The sequence below is a fragment of the Heteronotia binoei genome, chromosome 18 (genome assembly GCF_032191835.1).
Source record: "Heteronotia binoei isolate CCM8104 ecotype False Entrance Well chromosome 18, APGP_CSIRO_Hbin_v1, whole genome shotgun sequence".
Taxonomy (NCBI): domain Eukaryota; kingdom Metazoa; phylum Chordata; class Lepidosauria; order Squamata; family Gekkonidae; genus Heteronotia; species Heteronotia binoei.
The window spans coordinates 5,325,261-5,337,839 of record NC_083240.1 but is presented as its reverse complement, the minus strand read 5'-3'; the positions used below and the strand labels follow the sequence as shown (position 1 = coordinate 5,337,839).

General features: G+C 45.8%; 1 long non-coding RNA gene and 1 pseudogene across 1 annotated transcript in view; one reads left to right on the top strand and one right to left on the bottom strand.

Moving 5' to 3' along the window:
* Window positions 1-12,579, top strand: part of LOC132586816 (uncharacterized) — a 113,543-nt gene that overhangs the window by 73,233 nt on the left and 27,731 nt on the right. The gene's annotated exons all lie outside the window — the stretch shown is intronic.
* LOC132587283 (large ribosomal subunit protein uL30-like) lies at window positions 3,380-4,342 on the bottom strand (annotated as a pseudogene).

Below are 12,579 nucleotides of genomic sequence, written 5' to 3'. Positions count from 1 at the left end.
TTTGCACCCCCTACAGCCACTGTTGTTTTGCTCGCCTGTCACACATTAGCAATTTCTGCGGCATCCTGGAGAGGCTAGTTTCAGCCCCCCTTTCTTTATGGCACTCCCAGTTGCCTGGACTCGATTTCAGAGCCGCCGGGAGGGTGGTTGGAAGAGGAAGCGCACGTCTTCCTGAGTGAATCCATTTTGCTGCACTGATAGAGTCCTCTCCGCCATCACCGCCCCCCTCCCCCGCTTCCCCCGGTAAGGTTATCATGACAGGTCTTTGGTTTTTAAAAATAGTGAACATAATGGCCATAAAAGATGCCGGATGGCCCCCTCGGGAAACTGAAAGGAGTCCATTCATTCATGGAATATTTACTGTGCGGCCGACAGCCCTACAAGCCGATATTTCATTCTACCTTGGCCTCATTGTTAGCCTTGGTTTCCATGTAGCTTCAGAAAAAGAGCGAGGCCGCCGTCCGTGGCTGTTTTGTGCCCAGGCAAAGGACATCAGCGCTCATAGCTTGTGGCTCTGGCCCCATAACCTGGCAGAGCTGAGCTGGAAAACCCTAGTGGTTCCCCTCACCCTCCCTTCACATACTCACTAATTCTGTTAGAAGGTCAACCAACATTAAATCCAAAGAGTTTCCTGCTCAACATTAGGAAGGACTTCCTGACCGTTTCCTGCTCAACATTAGGAAGGACTTCCTGACCGTTAGAGCAGTTGGTTGGAGAGCCAGTTTGGTGTAGTGGTTAAGTGTGCGGACTCTTATCTGGGAGAAGTGGGTTTGATTCCCCACTCCTCCACTTGCAGCTGCTGGAATGGCCTCGGGTCAGCCGTAGCTCTGGCAGAGGTTGTCCTTGAAAGGGCAGCTGCTGTGAGAGCCCTCTCCAGCCCCACCCACCTCACAGGGTGTCTGTGGTGGGGGAGGAAGGTAAAGGAGATTGTGAGCCGCTCTGAGACTCTTTGGAGTGGAGGGCGGGATATAAATCCAATATCATCATCATCTTCTTCTTCTTCTTCTTCAGTGGAACAGGCTTCCTCAGGAGGTGGTGGGCTCTCCTTCTTGGGAGATTTTCAAACCGAGGCTAGATGGCCACCTGACAGCAAGGCTGATTCTGTGAACTTAGGCAGATCATGAGAAGGAGGGCAGGAAGGGGTGCATCAGTGCTTAGTTCTTGCGGCCCTTTCTTACACGCCCAGGGAAATGCTGTTTGCCACTTTGGGGTCAGTCAGCAATTTCTCTCCAGGATCCCTGGCCAATCCTGGAGGTTTTTGCCATCTTCTGGGCATGGAGCAGGGGTCACTGGGGATGTATGTGTGTTGGAAGGAGGTACTTATGAATTCCCTGCATTGTGCAGGGGGTTGGACTAGATGACCCTGGAGGTCCCTTCCAACTCTATGATTTTGTGATTCTTATGGGGGCACAATCTAATGCCCAAGCCCCATTGAAATGAGTGAGGCATTAACCAGTTGAGTTTGGTGGCCACACAAGGACCATGCCCGTTGCCCCTCAGAGCACCAGAATGGACCACCTGACTCGTGCGGCAATATTTGAAGGCCCACATCAACAAGCTCACTGGTATGTCTGTTGGTGGGTTTTTTTTAAATTCAGAACAGTGCTGTTTCTTGCAGCGTTTGTGTATTGCTATTGCACTTACTGCGTGATACTATTGCACCGCAAAAGTCTCCTATTAAGAGATTCCAGCACATTATAGAAGAGAAGAAGGGAAATGTGACCTGGTCAGAATCTTGAAGCGTGAGTTCGCCAAACTTCTGAAAAGGGATTGACTTCTGTGCTTTACCTTTTAAGACCTTGCACCATAGGCTGCTGGTGGCGTCACTCAGGGAGGCAATGGGCTGTGATTCGCCCATGGATTCCCGCGCTGCTGGTGGCTAGAAGGGAAGTGGGGGCCCCAGAGCCTTCCCTACCAGTGGTGGCATTTGAGACTCAGGGCTGTTTGGGGTTGTACATGAAGCTGCCTTCTACAGAACCAGACCCTTGATCTATCAAGGTCAATGCTGCCGACATAGATGGGCAGTGACTCTCCAGGGTCTCAGGTAGAAGTCTTTCCCATCACCCAGTTCTCAGCCCTTTTAATTGGAGGTGCTGGGGATTGAACTCGGGACCTTCTGCGCGCCGAGCAGATGCTCTGCCACTGAGCCACAGCCTGTCCCAATCACAATCCGTGATTAGAGAACCACCACCTGAAAGACTGACAGTTTCTCATTTTAGCCTAAGCTTTTGTAGACTTGATGTCCACGATGAAGTCTTCTTTAGTCCACCAAAACTTTTGCTGGAATAAAAACGCATCGGCCTCGTAAAGTGCCGTGAGATCTCTCTTTTACTTTTGCGATGGCTCCTGTGGATTTATGGTCAGAGGCAGGCCTGCCGCCAGAATTAAAACAAGAGAGAACATTGTCGCAGTCTTTGCACAGTGTGTTTAAATTGGTTATTTGTGAGGGTTCGTGGCTGAACCTAGCACACGCTCTCTTGTGCTTCCTTGGAAATGTCGGTGACTTCTCGGATCTTGAGGCGGTCTGGTTTATTTATTTCATTTGATTTCCAGCCCCCTCCCCCCCCCAGCAAGGCTCGGATGGGCTACAAGAATGAATATAAAACAGTAGATTAGGAACAATAAAACATACAAACAACCATTAAATTGTTTAAAACCTCAGTGATATTAACTCAAGACGGTGAACAATGGTACAGGATTATGGGACCAAAGTTCCCTCTAAGCTGCAGAGTCTTGTGAGCAAAAATTCTGCTTTGTGAGCTACTAGTATTAAAGTTGTAAGCTACTGGCATTAAAGTTGTGAGCTGCTGCTTCAATTATTGTGCTCTAGAGTCATCCTTCCTGAGCGAAGACGAAAAATGGATGAGCTGAAGGCGAAAAATCTGTGTGCTCGCTCATGCTAACTCAGCTTAGAGGAAACGCTGTATGAGACTACTCCCATAGCACTCTACATACGCGTGCCTCTGGGTGTTCAATAATATTACGGTAGGTGGACGAGACATCAGTCAAGCAAAGCGGACCAGAGCAGCCTCACGAGAGCTGGTGACTTGGAAATGAAATGAAAGTGTGACTCATAGAATCATAGAGTTGGAAGGGACCTCCAGGGTCATCTAGTCCGACCCCCTGCACAATGCAGGAAACTCACAAATACCTCCCCCCTACACACACGTCCAGTGGCCCCTTTTTGAAGCCCAGAAGACGGCAAAAAGGAGATTTAAAAAAAAAAAAAACCTCCCCAGAATCCTTGGCCAAACTGGCCTGGAGAAAAATTACTGCCTGACCCCAAAGTGGTTATCAGCATTTCCTTGGGTGCATAAGAAAGGGCCATGAGAACTAAACACTGATGCAACCCTTCCTTTTTTTTTTCTTTTTTAAAAAATTAACAGAGACTGTTTTTATTTGCAAATCCTGGTGAAGGAAGTCTTAGCACCATTAATTCATTCTTCTTATAAGTCTGTTAATCTGGTCTTCCCTGTTCTCTGCATCAACACCTTCTTCAAAGTGGGTGGTTTTATTCTTCATTCCACCCTGTGGAGAAGATGGCTTGAATCGCCAGAGGAAGTTGTTTGCTGCGTTGAAGTTTTTGCCAACAGTCTAGATTTCATGGATCAGATCTTCCGTGCAAATGATGCCGTACTTTTTCAGACTTCTCTTGATCAGACTGTTGTCAGTCAAAGCAACACGCTTTTTGTTGATTTTGCCATAGCCTCGCTCGTAGATCAGTTCATGCACAGATTTTAAGTTGGGATAACCCCATGCGATGTAGGGTTCAACAATCCTCAGCGTGTTAATGGATGCTTTGTTGAGTTTCACAAATGTCCCATTGAAAATTTGGCGCAGACGTAGAAGAAGCTGCAGTACCTTTCGAACCTTGGGACTGACACCATTGATGCCTCTGATCCTGATTACAAGTGCCAGTTTGGGTTCAGCAGGTACATGGTAATTGCGAGCCATTCGGGCCGTGCGAATCTCACGTCGATACATCTGTCTGCATTCTTTGTGGTAGGCCTGAGTTCTTTTATAGATAAGTTTTCGTTCATTCTTTTGCAACTTCTTCTGAGCCAATAGCCTCTTCAGACTTTCTGGCCTTTATATCAGCAAAAGCCTTCCTTTTCTTCAAAAGGCTTTCTGGAACTGAAGGCACCTTCTTTTTTGGTTCTTCACCCTCCACGGTGGCCTCTCGTGCTCTCCCTCTCATGATCTGCCTAAGTTCCCGAGACTCACAGAGTTCCTGCGGAAACTTACGGCTGCAAAGAACCCCAAGCTGGGGACCTTTAGTGTTACCTTTAGCGATACGTGCAGCTTCGTATAGGCGATCAGATTTTGAATCATATGCCAACATTGCCATTTGAATTCTCCCCCCCACACACACTTTTTTGAGAAATGAGCCCCAGAGACTTGCATTTCTCAATAAAAGAAACACATTTTCGCTGCTGTTTTTGTGTCCGTTGCATGAAAGAAGCGAGTGGATCATCCGTGACAGGAACACAGCTGAGGTCAACCACAACTGATGGTAATGACAGTGTTGAGAATCAAAGAGAAACACAAACAGCCATATTGCCTTATCCTTAATTGTAGTCTGGTTGAAAGGGAGATCCGAGGGGGGGCGTCGCGAACGCCTTCAAGTCCGCCTGCTGGTTTCAGGCCGTGCATTTTTAGCCTCGGAACCACCACAATGATGTCACTTCACCGCCAAGCGTCTCCGACAGACACCGAGTTATTATATCTCTTTGGCGTGATTCAGCTCAAACGTCTTGGCAAATTCATTAATTGTACGGCTTTGGTCTAGGAATGATTTTGACTTTCTTACGCCTGCTATTTGATAAAAACAACAACAACCCTGTTTCAGTTTTCCTTCTCCCTTCTGCATAGCTGGATCGGCATTATATGTCACATACATTTGTTGTTGTTCAGTCGCACAGTCGAGTCCGACTCTTTGTGATCCCATGGACGAAGTCACACCAGGCCCTCCTGTCTTCCACCATCCTCCGAAGTCTGCTCAAATTCGTGTTAGTCACATCAGTAACGCTGACAGCCATCTCCTCTTTTGCCGTCCCCTTCTTCTTTTGCCTTCTGTCTTTCTCAGCATCAGGGTCTTCTCCAGGGAGTGCTCCCTTCTCATTGGGTGGCCAAAGTATTTGAGCTTCAGCTTCAGCATCTGACTTTCCAGGGTACAGTCAGGGTTGATTTCCCTTAGGACTGACTGATTGGATCTTCTTGCAGTCCAAGGGACTCTCAAGATTCTGTATTAACACTCTATGCCCGGGGTGTCAAACTCATTTGTTATGCGGGCTGGATCTGACATAAATGAGACCTTGAGGAGCTGGGCCAGGTAGCAGAGATAAAAATATTTTAAAAGACACAGACACACACTCAAAAAAGCTTAAACTAAAACATGCTTAAAACATTAACACTTGTTGGTCTTAAAGGTGCTTTCTTTGTATTTCTCCCTTGGGATCCAGGGAACTGGGCAAAGGAAGCTCTGGCTCTTTCCTTCCTTCTTCAGGGGGACCAAAAGGGGGAGGAGCCTCAGCCCATGGAGAAAATAGAGGCTTTGATCTGTAGCTCCTGTGCGATTGAGCAAGCCTTGCAAAGCAAGTTGAGATTCAGAAGGAGGCAAGATAAAGGAAGAAGGAAGCCGACAACAGCCAGTTGCTCGGGGGGGGGGGCTGATAGGAGCCCTACAGGGGCCTGATTTGGCCCTCAGGCCGCATGTTTGACACCCTGGCTCTATGTGTTGATTATAACCGCTACAGTGGATATAATGCAACAATGAAAAGATAAAACTAAAAAGGCGGATAAAAACTTTGAATATTTGGTTCTTTATTTGCATACTGTGTTTTGTTTGGTCACATTGAATTTTCAAGGTAGAACGTAAACAGTTTTTAAATGTTTATTTAGCACAATCCACATTTTATGAAGAAGCGTGCTTATGCATATGCTGTTTAACAAATGTGGGATAGACGTATTTCCTGTTCTGTTTTGTCCTGACATGAATGGCCCAGGCTAGCCCAACATTATCAGATCTGGGAAGCTGAGCAGGGTCAGGCCTGGTCAGTATTTGGTGGGAGAGCACCAAGGAAGCCTGCACAGAGGCAGGCAATGGCAAAACCACCTCTGCTTGGTGTAGTGGTTAAGTGCATGGACTCTTATCTGGGCGAACCAGGTTTGATTCCCCCATGCCTCCATATGCAACTGCTGGAGCAACCTTGGGTCAGTCATAACTCTGTCAGAGCTGTTCTCTCGAGGGCAGTTTCTGTCAGAGCTCTCTCAGCCCCACCTACCTAATAGGGTGTCTGTTGTGGGGAGGGGAAGGGGAAGGAGATTGTAAGCCACTCCTTATTTCCATCTGCTTGGCCTCCCTTCCCTGTCATGATGCTATCTTATTTTAATCTTATCTTAATCTATTTTTCCATCTCTGGGGCTACTGTTGTGCCCAATTGGAAACCGCCGCCTGTGACATATATACTGTTTGGGGTGTTGGACTGGATGGGCCACTGGCCTGATCCAACATGGCTTCTCTTATGTGACACAGAGTGTTGGACTGGAGGGGCCACTGGCCTGATCCAACATGGCTTCTCTTATGTTCTTCTGTGACACAGAGTGTTGGACTGGAGGGGCCATTGGCCTGATCCAACAAGGCTTCTCTGATGTTCTTATGTGACACAGAGTGTTGGACTGGAGGGGCCATTGGTCTGATCCAACAAGGCTTCTCTGATGTTCTTCTGTGACACAGAGTGTTGGACTGGATGGGCCACTGGCCTGATCCAACATGGCTTCTCTTATGTTCTTATGTGACACAGAGTGCTGGACTGGAGGGGCCATTGGCCTGATCCAACATGGCTTCTCTTATGTTCTTATGTAACCAATATACCTATCCACAGTACATTAATATAATTCTAGATCAGCATATTTGAGTAGAATTTTACAGTCTTCAGAACAAACAGAATTGACATATTCAAAAAATACAAACCATTTTTCAACAAAAATTATTATCCGTTTCAGGATTTTTCATCAGTAAAATCTGAGTAGCCAGCTTGTATTTTCTCACTAAGTCCCATCCCTTTGAGAACCAAGTTTGAATACTAGGTGTTTTATTAGATTTCCAAACCTGGGCCAGCACCATTTTCCCAGCAAGCAATAATAAAGAAATAAGTTCAGCTTGAAGAGGACGAATGGAATGATCTGGCCAATGATTGTTTTATTGTATCCTATGGTTTTAGCTTGTAGTTTTTAATTGTTTTAGCTTTGTTATCCGCCCTGAGCCCACTCATGGGAAAGGGCGGATTACAAATGAACAAAATAAAATAAATGAATGAAACTCCAAGTGAAGGGAAGGGATCTAAATCCAATCTAGGTCAGCTACAACTTGACTTTCCACCACTACTCCCACAGTTCCGTGAAATATTATAATATAATAATAATAAATTTTATTTATATCCCGCCCTCCCCGCCTAGGCAGGCTCAGGGCGGCTGACAAGAGTTCGATAAAATTATACAATATAAAATATACAATATAAGGTAATTTAAAACAACATTTAAGTTATACATTGATTTAAAACAACAATCTAAAACCAGTTCCAAATGTCTGGATCATTCCATAGTTTAAACGGCGGTGATCTTCCTGATGTTATCTGTACACTTGTATTATGGCAGGGGTCACTAGATAAATAGTTGGTAATTAAACAGTTGGTATTAAAAAGTTGGTATTAAAAAACCAGATCCATGTATTTGAACATTTTAAGAACGAAACAGGGAACATTTGTCCACCCTTATTCAACTCACTTCTGTGCTCCTCAGTTTATTCAGATAAAACTTTTAAATGATGCTATGTATTTACTGTCATCGGTTTTCAAAAATTTCTGCGCGCATCCACGTTCTGTCGCTACAAAAATACATCATGCCTTGACCTTTGTCAAAGATTTTCATAAATTTTAAATTTTTTTCGTTACTGGTTTTGCATAACTTACGCCGGATGTTGCTAGCCAAAGGGTGTTGCAAAGAGCTTATTTCCTCATTTAAAAGCCATCTACCGGAGTCCTTGCTGCTGATTAGAAGCAATGCATATGCAATTTGTTAACTCATTATCACCAAATGTCTTCACCTGGAGGCAAAACCTAAAGAGAGAGTAGGCGCCAGATGAATTCTTGCCAGGAAGGTGCTCTGTAGGTGAGCCGCTGTGCAGGAGGAGCTGTTGCCTCTTAGAGATGGCAGGTCTGTGGCTATGCATGGTGGAGTGGAATCTAGTCGGCTGTCTGCAGTTACAGAGAGAGTTTGGAGGGGCGGACCCTCCTCCAGTCTAATCACCAGCACCTGAGGCTGGAGTTTGGGTTTGACCCCTGCCCACTCTGTGTCCCTGGGTCCAGACTGTTGGCTAAGGGGTAACAGTAATGGTTATCATTCCCTAAGACAGTGTGTGTGGTTGAGAGGAGGTACAGGGGGTCACCTTTTGGAACTGGAAGGCCCCAGCCTCTGCCAACTGGGGCCCAATATGACCCCAATCCTTGTGAATCACCCTGTTCTCTCTCCCCCACCCCCGGGATCTCTGCAGTAAGTAGACCTATCCCACCCATCATAATTATCAAGGCTTTTTTGTTGAAAAAGTCCAACAGGAACTCATTTGCATAATAGGCAACACCCCCTGAGGTCACCATTGTTTCACACAGGGCTTTTTTTGTAGAAAAAGCCCAGCAGGAACTCATTTGCCTATTAGGCCATACCCCCTGATATCAACATTGTTTCACACAGGGCTTTTTAAAAAGAAAATGTCCAGCAGGAACTCATTTGCATAATAAGCCACACACCCCGACGTCACCATTGTTTCACACAGGGCTTTTTTGTAGAAAACTGTCCAGCAGGAATGCATTTGCATAATAGGCCACACTCCTTGAGGTCACCATTGTTTCACGCAGGGCTTTTTTGTTGAAAAAGCCCAGCAGGAACTCATTTGCCTATTAGGCCCTGATATCAACATTGTCTCACACAGGGCTTTTTAAAAAGAAAATGTCCAGCAGGAACTCATTTGCATAATAAGCCACACACCCCGACGCCACCATTGTTTCACACAGGGCTTTTTTGTAGAAGACTGTCCAGCAGGAATGCATTTGCATAATACGCCACACCCCCTGAGGTCACCATTGTTTCACGCAGGGCTTTTTTTCGAAAAAGCCTAGCAGGAACTCATTTGCCTATTAGGCCACATCCCTGATGTCACCATTGTTTCACACAAGGCTTTTTTGTAGAAAAAGCCCAGCAGGAGCTCATTTGCCTATTAGGCCACACCCCCTGATGCCAAGCCAGCCGGAACTGCGTTCCTGCTTAAAACAACAACAACAAAAACCCTGATAATTGTCATAGGTATTCAACTAGTTTTAATGAAGGCTTCTAAATCTCATAAACAGAGACTATAACCACATTCCATCCCAGCACCTGTTGGCCGTCCTGGTCTAAAATTGAGCTGGGAGAGATTCAGGGGAATCGTCTGAAGCAACAGAGCAAAGTTTGAGTGCAGGGGCACCTTTAGGACCAACAAGGTTTTATTTGGGGTAGAAGCTTTTGTGTGCCTGCAGGGTCTCTGATGGCGTGTGCGTGCACAGGAAAGCTCATTCCCAGAATTAAACTTTGTTGGTCCATGCTGGCTGGGGCTGATGGGAGTTGTAGGCAAAAAAACATCTGGAGAGCTACCGTTGGCCACCCCTGTTCTAGTCTGAACAGCAGTTATCACTGCAGAGGCCCGAAGGTGGAGTAATGCCATGATTGGAAAATCAAAGCCAGCAGAAGCTTCCCTTTTTTTACTGCGAGTTCCTGGCTGGGAGACCTTCTTTGCTATCTCTGGGATAAATCTCAGGAGTCAGAAAAATGAGACAGAAAATTCTTGGGCTGAGTCACATGGCACAGTGGTGAGAGGCTGAGGAATCATGGAATCATAGAGTTAGAAGGCACCTCCAGGGTCATCTAGTCCAACCCCCTACACAATGCAGGAAACTTGCAAATACCTCGCCCCTACACACATGTCCTGTGGCCCCTTCTCGAAGCCCAGAAGATGGCAAAAAGGAGATTTAAAAAAAAAAAAACCTCCCCAGGATCCCTGGCCAAACTGGCCTGGAGAAAAATTACTGCCTGACCCCAAAGTGGTGAATACTTGGGCCTGTAAGAAGGGCCCACGAGATAGACCCTGGTTCGAATGTCCATTCTGCCATGCCATCCACGGGGACCACGTCCCCTTGTTCAGCCTCTTCTGCCTCTCTGGGTTGTGAGGATAAAATAGTGAAGGGGGTGGGAGGACATGAATACTCTGAGCTGGTTGAAGGAAAGATAAAAATGCTGTAGTCTCTCTCCCCCCCCCCCCCGAATTGTTCAGCTGCTGAGAAATCTGATTCTAGCCCACAGGAATTTAAAATAACTTATCCCATCTTATCTCCAGGGGTTGTGTCTAAAATTCATAATTGGGACCTAGACGTTTTGATATATTTCCTTCCTGGCTTGGTTCAGGATAATTTCATTTTCTGTGCATAGACTTGCATAAGCTGCTTTTAAGCTTTGGAGATGGCTTCTTTTATTCGCCGCAGATTTATTTGCCAGATTTATAAACCTCTTTTTTGCAGCGTTCAGAGAGGTCAGCAAAGACTATGGGAAAGTCATTCTACAAGAATACAGTGCCCAAAATATTAAACCAGATTTAAAATAGACACACGTGCACACATCCCAGATTAAAAGGGGGAAGAAAATGATGAACCCCATAATTAAAATACCACCAATTTAGCTAAATGTTAGCCTGAAGAAAGATGTGTTTACCCCCCTCTCCAAAATAGTCATGTGTCTAGTCTCCTCTGAGAGAGTTGCGTAGAATAAGTGAAAGTTGAGGGAAAAGTATTTCTGGCTCTCCACGATTTCAGGTGCTTGGAAAACATCTATAGATTTGGGGGGGGAGCAGACCCTGGGAAGGGCAAGGTTTGGGGAGGGGAAGAGAGAGAGACCTCAGCTGGGTATAATGCTGGAGACCACCCTCCCAAGCAGCCATTTTCTCTGGGGGAACTGTCATCTGGAGAGCTGTTGTACTCCTATGAGATCTCCAGCTCCTGCCTGGAGGTTGGCAACCCTGCAAGTGGTAGAAGGAGGGGAGATTTCCACCACCACCACCCCCCGGCTGCCTGTTTACTCAGCGCAAACTGGACCCTGGAATTCTGTGCTCAGAAGGCCATTCTCCCGTATCCACTGCAAGTGCATTCCTGTAAAGCTCAGAGTGTGTTTCTGTTTTGCTTTTTAAAGGAGCATTTTGACTATCAATCTTTTATGTTCTAACCTGGACCAATAAAAGCTGAAGATGGACAGATATTTCACTTTGAAACACAGGCTACTTTGCGAAGTTGTTTCTTTCAACGAGGGCTCCCCCTCCTCCCCCATATATATCAAAGTGTTTTAAGAGAGGCTTGGGTCAATAATGCCCTGCTTTAGAATTCCCTAAATACATATTTACACGATAGACCTTAAAATATATTAGCTGCTCATGTCAGCTTCTGTACAGTTCCATCATGGATATTTTATGCCCTTTAAGAAAGGATACACTTTCAAAGGTGGGGGGGGGGAGTGGCGGCAGAAATATCTTCTTCTTTTGTGTAAAATCATACATAGGAAACTTTGATAATTGTTTTAAATAATTAAAGAGGAGGAAAAATCCCTTGCGCTAAACATCTAACATGCTGTAAAGAATCCATTTAATTGGGCCAACTTTACATATTAGGCAGAATGCATTCTGTACAAGTTTGCTGGAATCAGGAGAGCAGTGACTCATTCAGAGATACAACAGGGAGCCTTCTGCAGATTATTCTACTGTGCATCTGCGTCCAGAGTGATTGTACAGTCCAAGTGCACTTGATGAAGAAATGCAGAAATGGTAGGCCTGATCTTGCACATGCAGATGGGAAATTCCTGAAATAACCAGGATGAAAATGAGGGATGGCATTTTTAATACCTTTTTTTTTTTGTACAAAACTCCTCACTTGTAGAAAACTAGCTTATCAGGGAGAAGGTAGCAGTTCCCTGCTTATGTGCTGTTCTACTGAATGCGGGGAACCTCCCTGGCCCCACCCCCACAGTGCAATCTGAAATTCTTCAGGCCAGAATTTTGGGGAGAGCCTTTGGGTGAGGATCACAGCATCTGCTCTGCATACAAAAGATTCCACTGTCAGTCCCTGTCCTCTCCAATTAAAGCTGCAGATGTTGGAAAAGAGCTTCCTGGCTGAGTAGGGATTTGAATCCAATTCTCTCAGATCCCATAACAATACTCTAATTGCTACACCATACTGGTTCTTGTCCCTAACTCTGAGAATGTAGCAAATAACAATCACCTTGATGAATCAGACTAAAGATCATTCCAGGTCAGTATCCTGGTGCTTCTTTGCATGTACATAAGTGGTGTCAAGTTGCGCCTAACTTATGGTGACCCCAGCAAGTAGCTTTCATGCCAAGTGAGAAGCCGAGGTGGTTTGCCCTTGCCTTCCTCTGCAGAGTCTTCCTTGGTGGTTTGCCATCGCCTTCCTCTGCAGAGTCTTCCTTGGTGGTTTGCCATCGCCTTCCTCT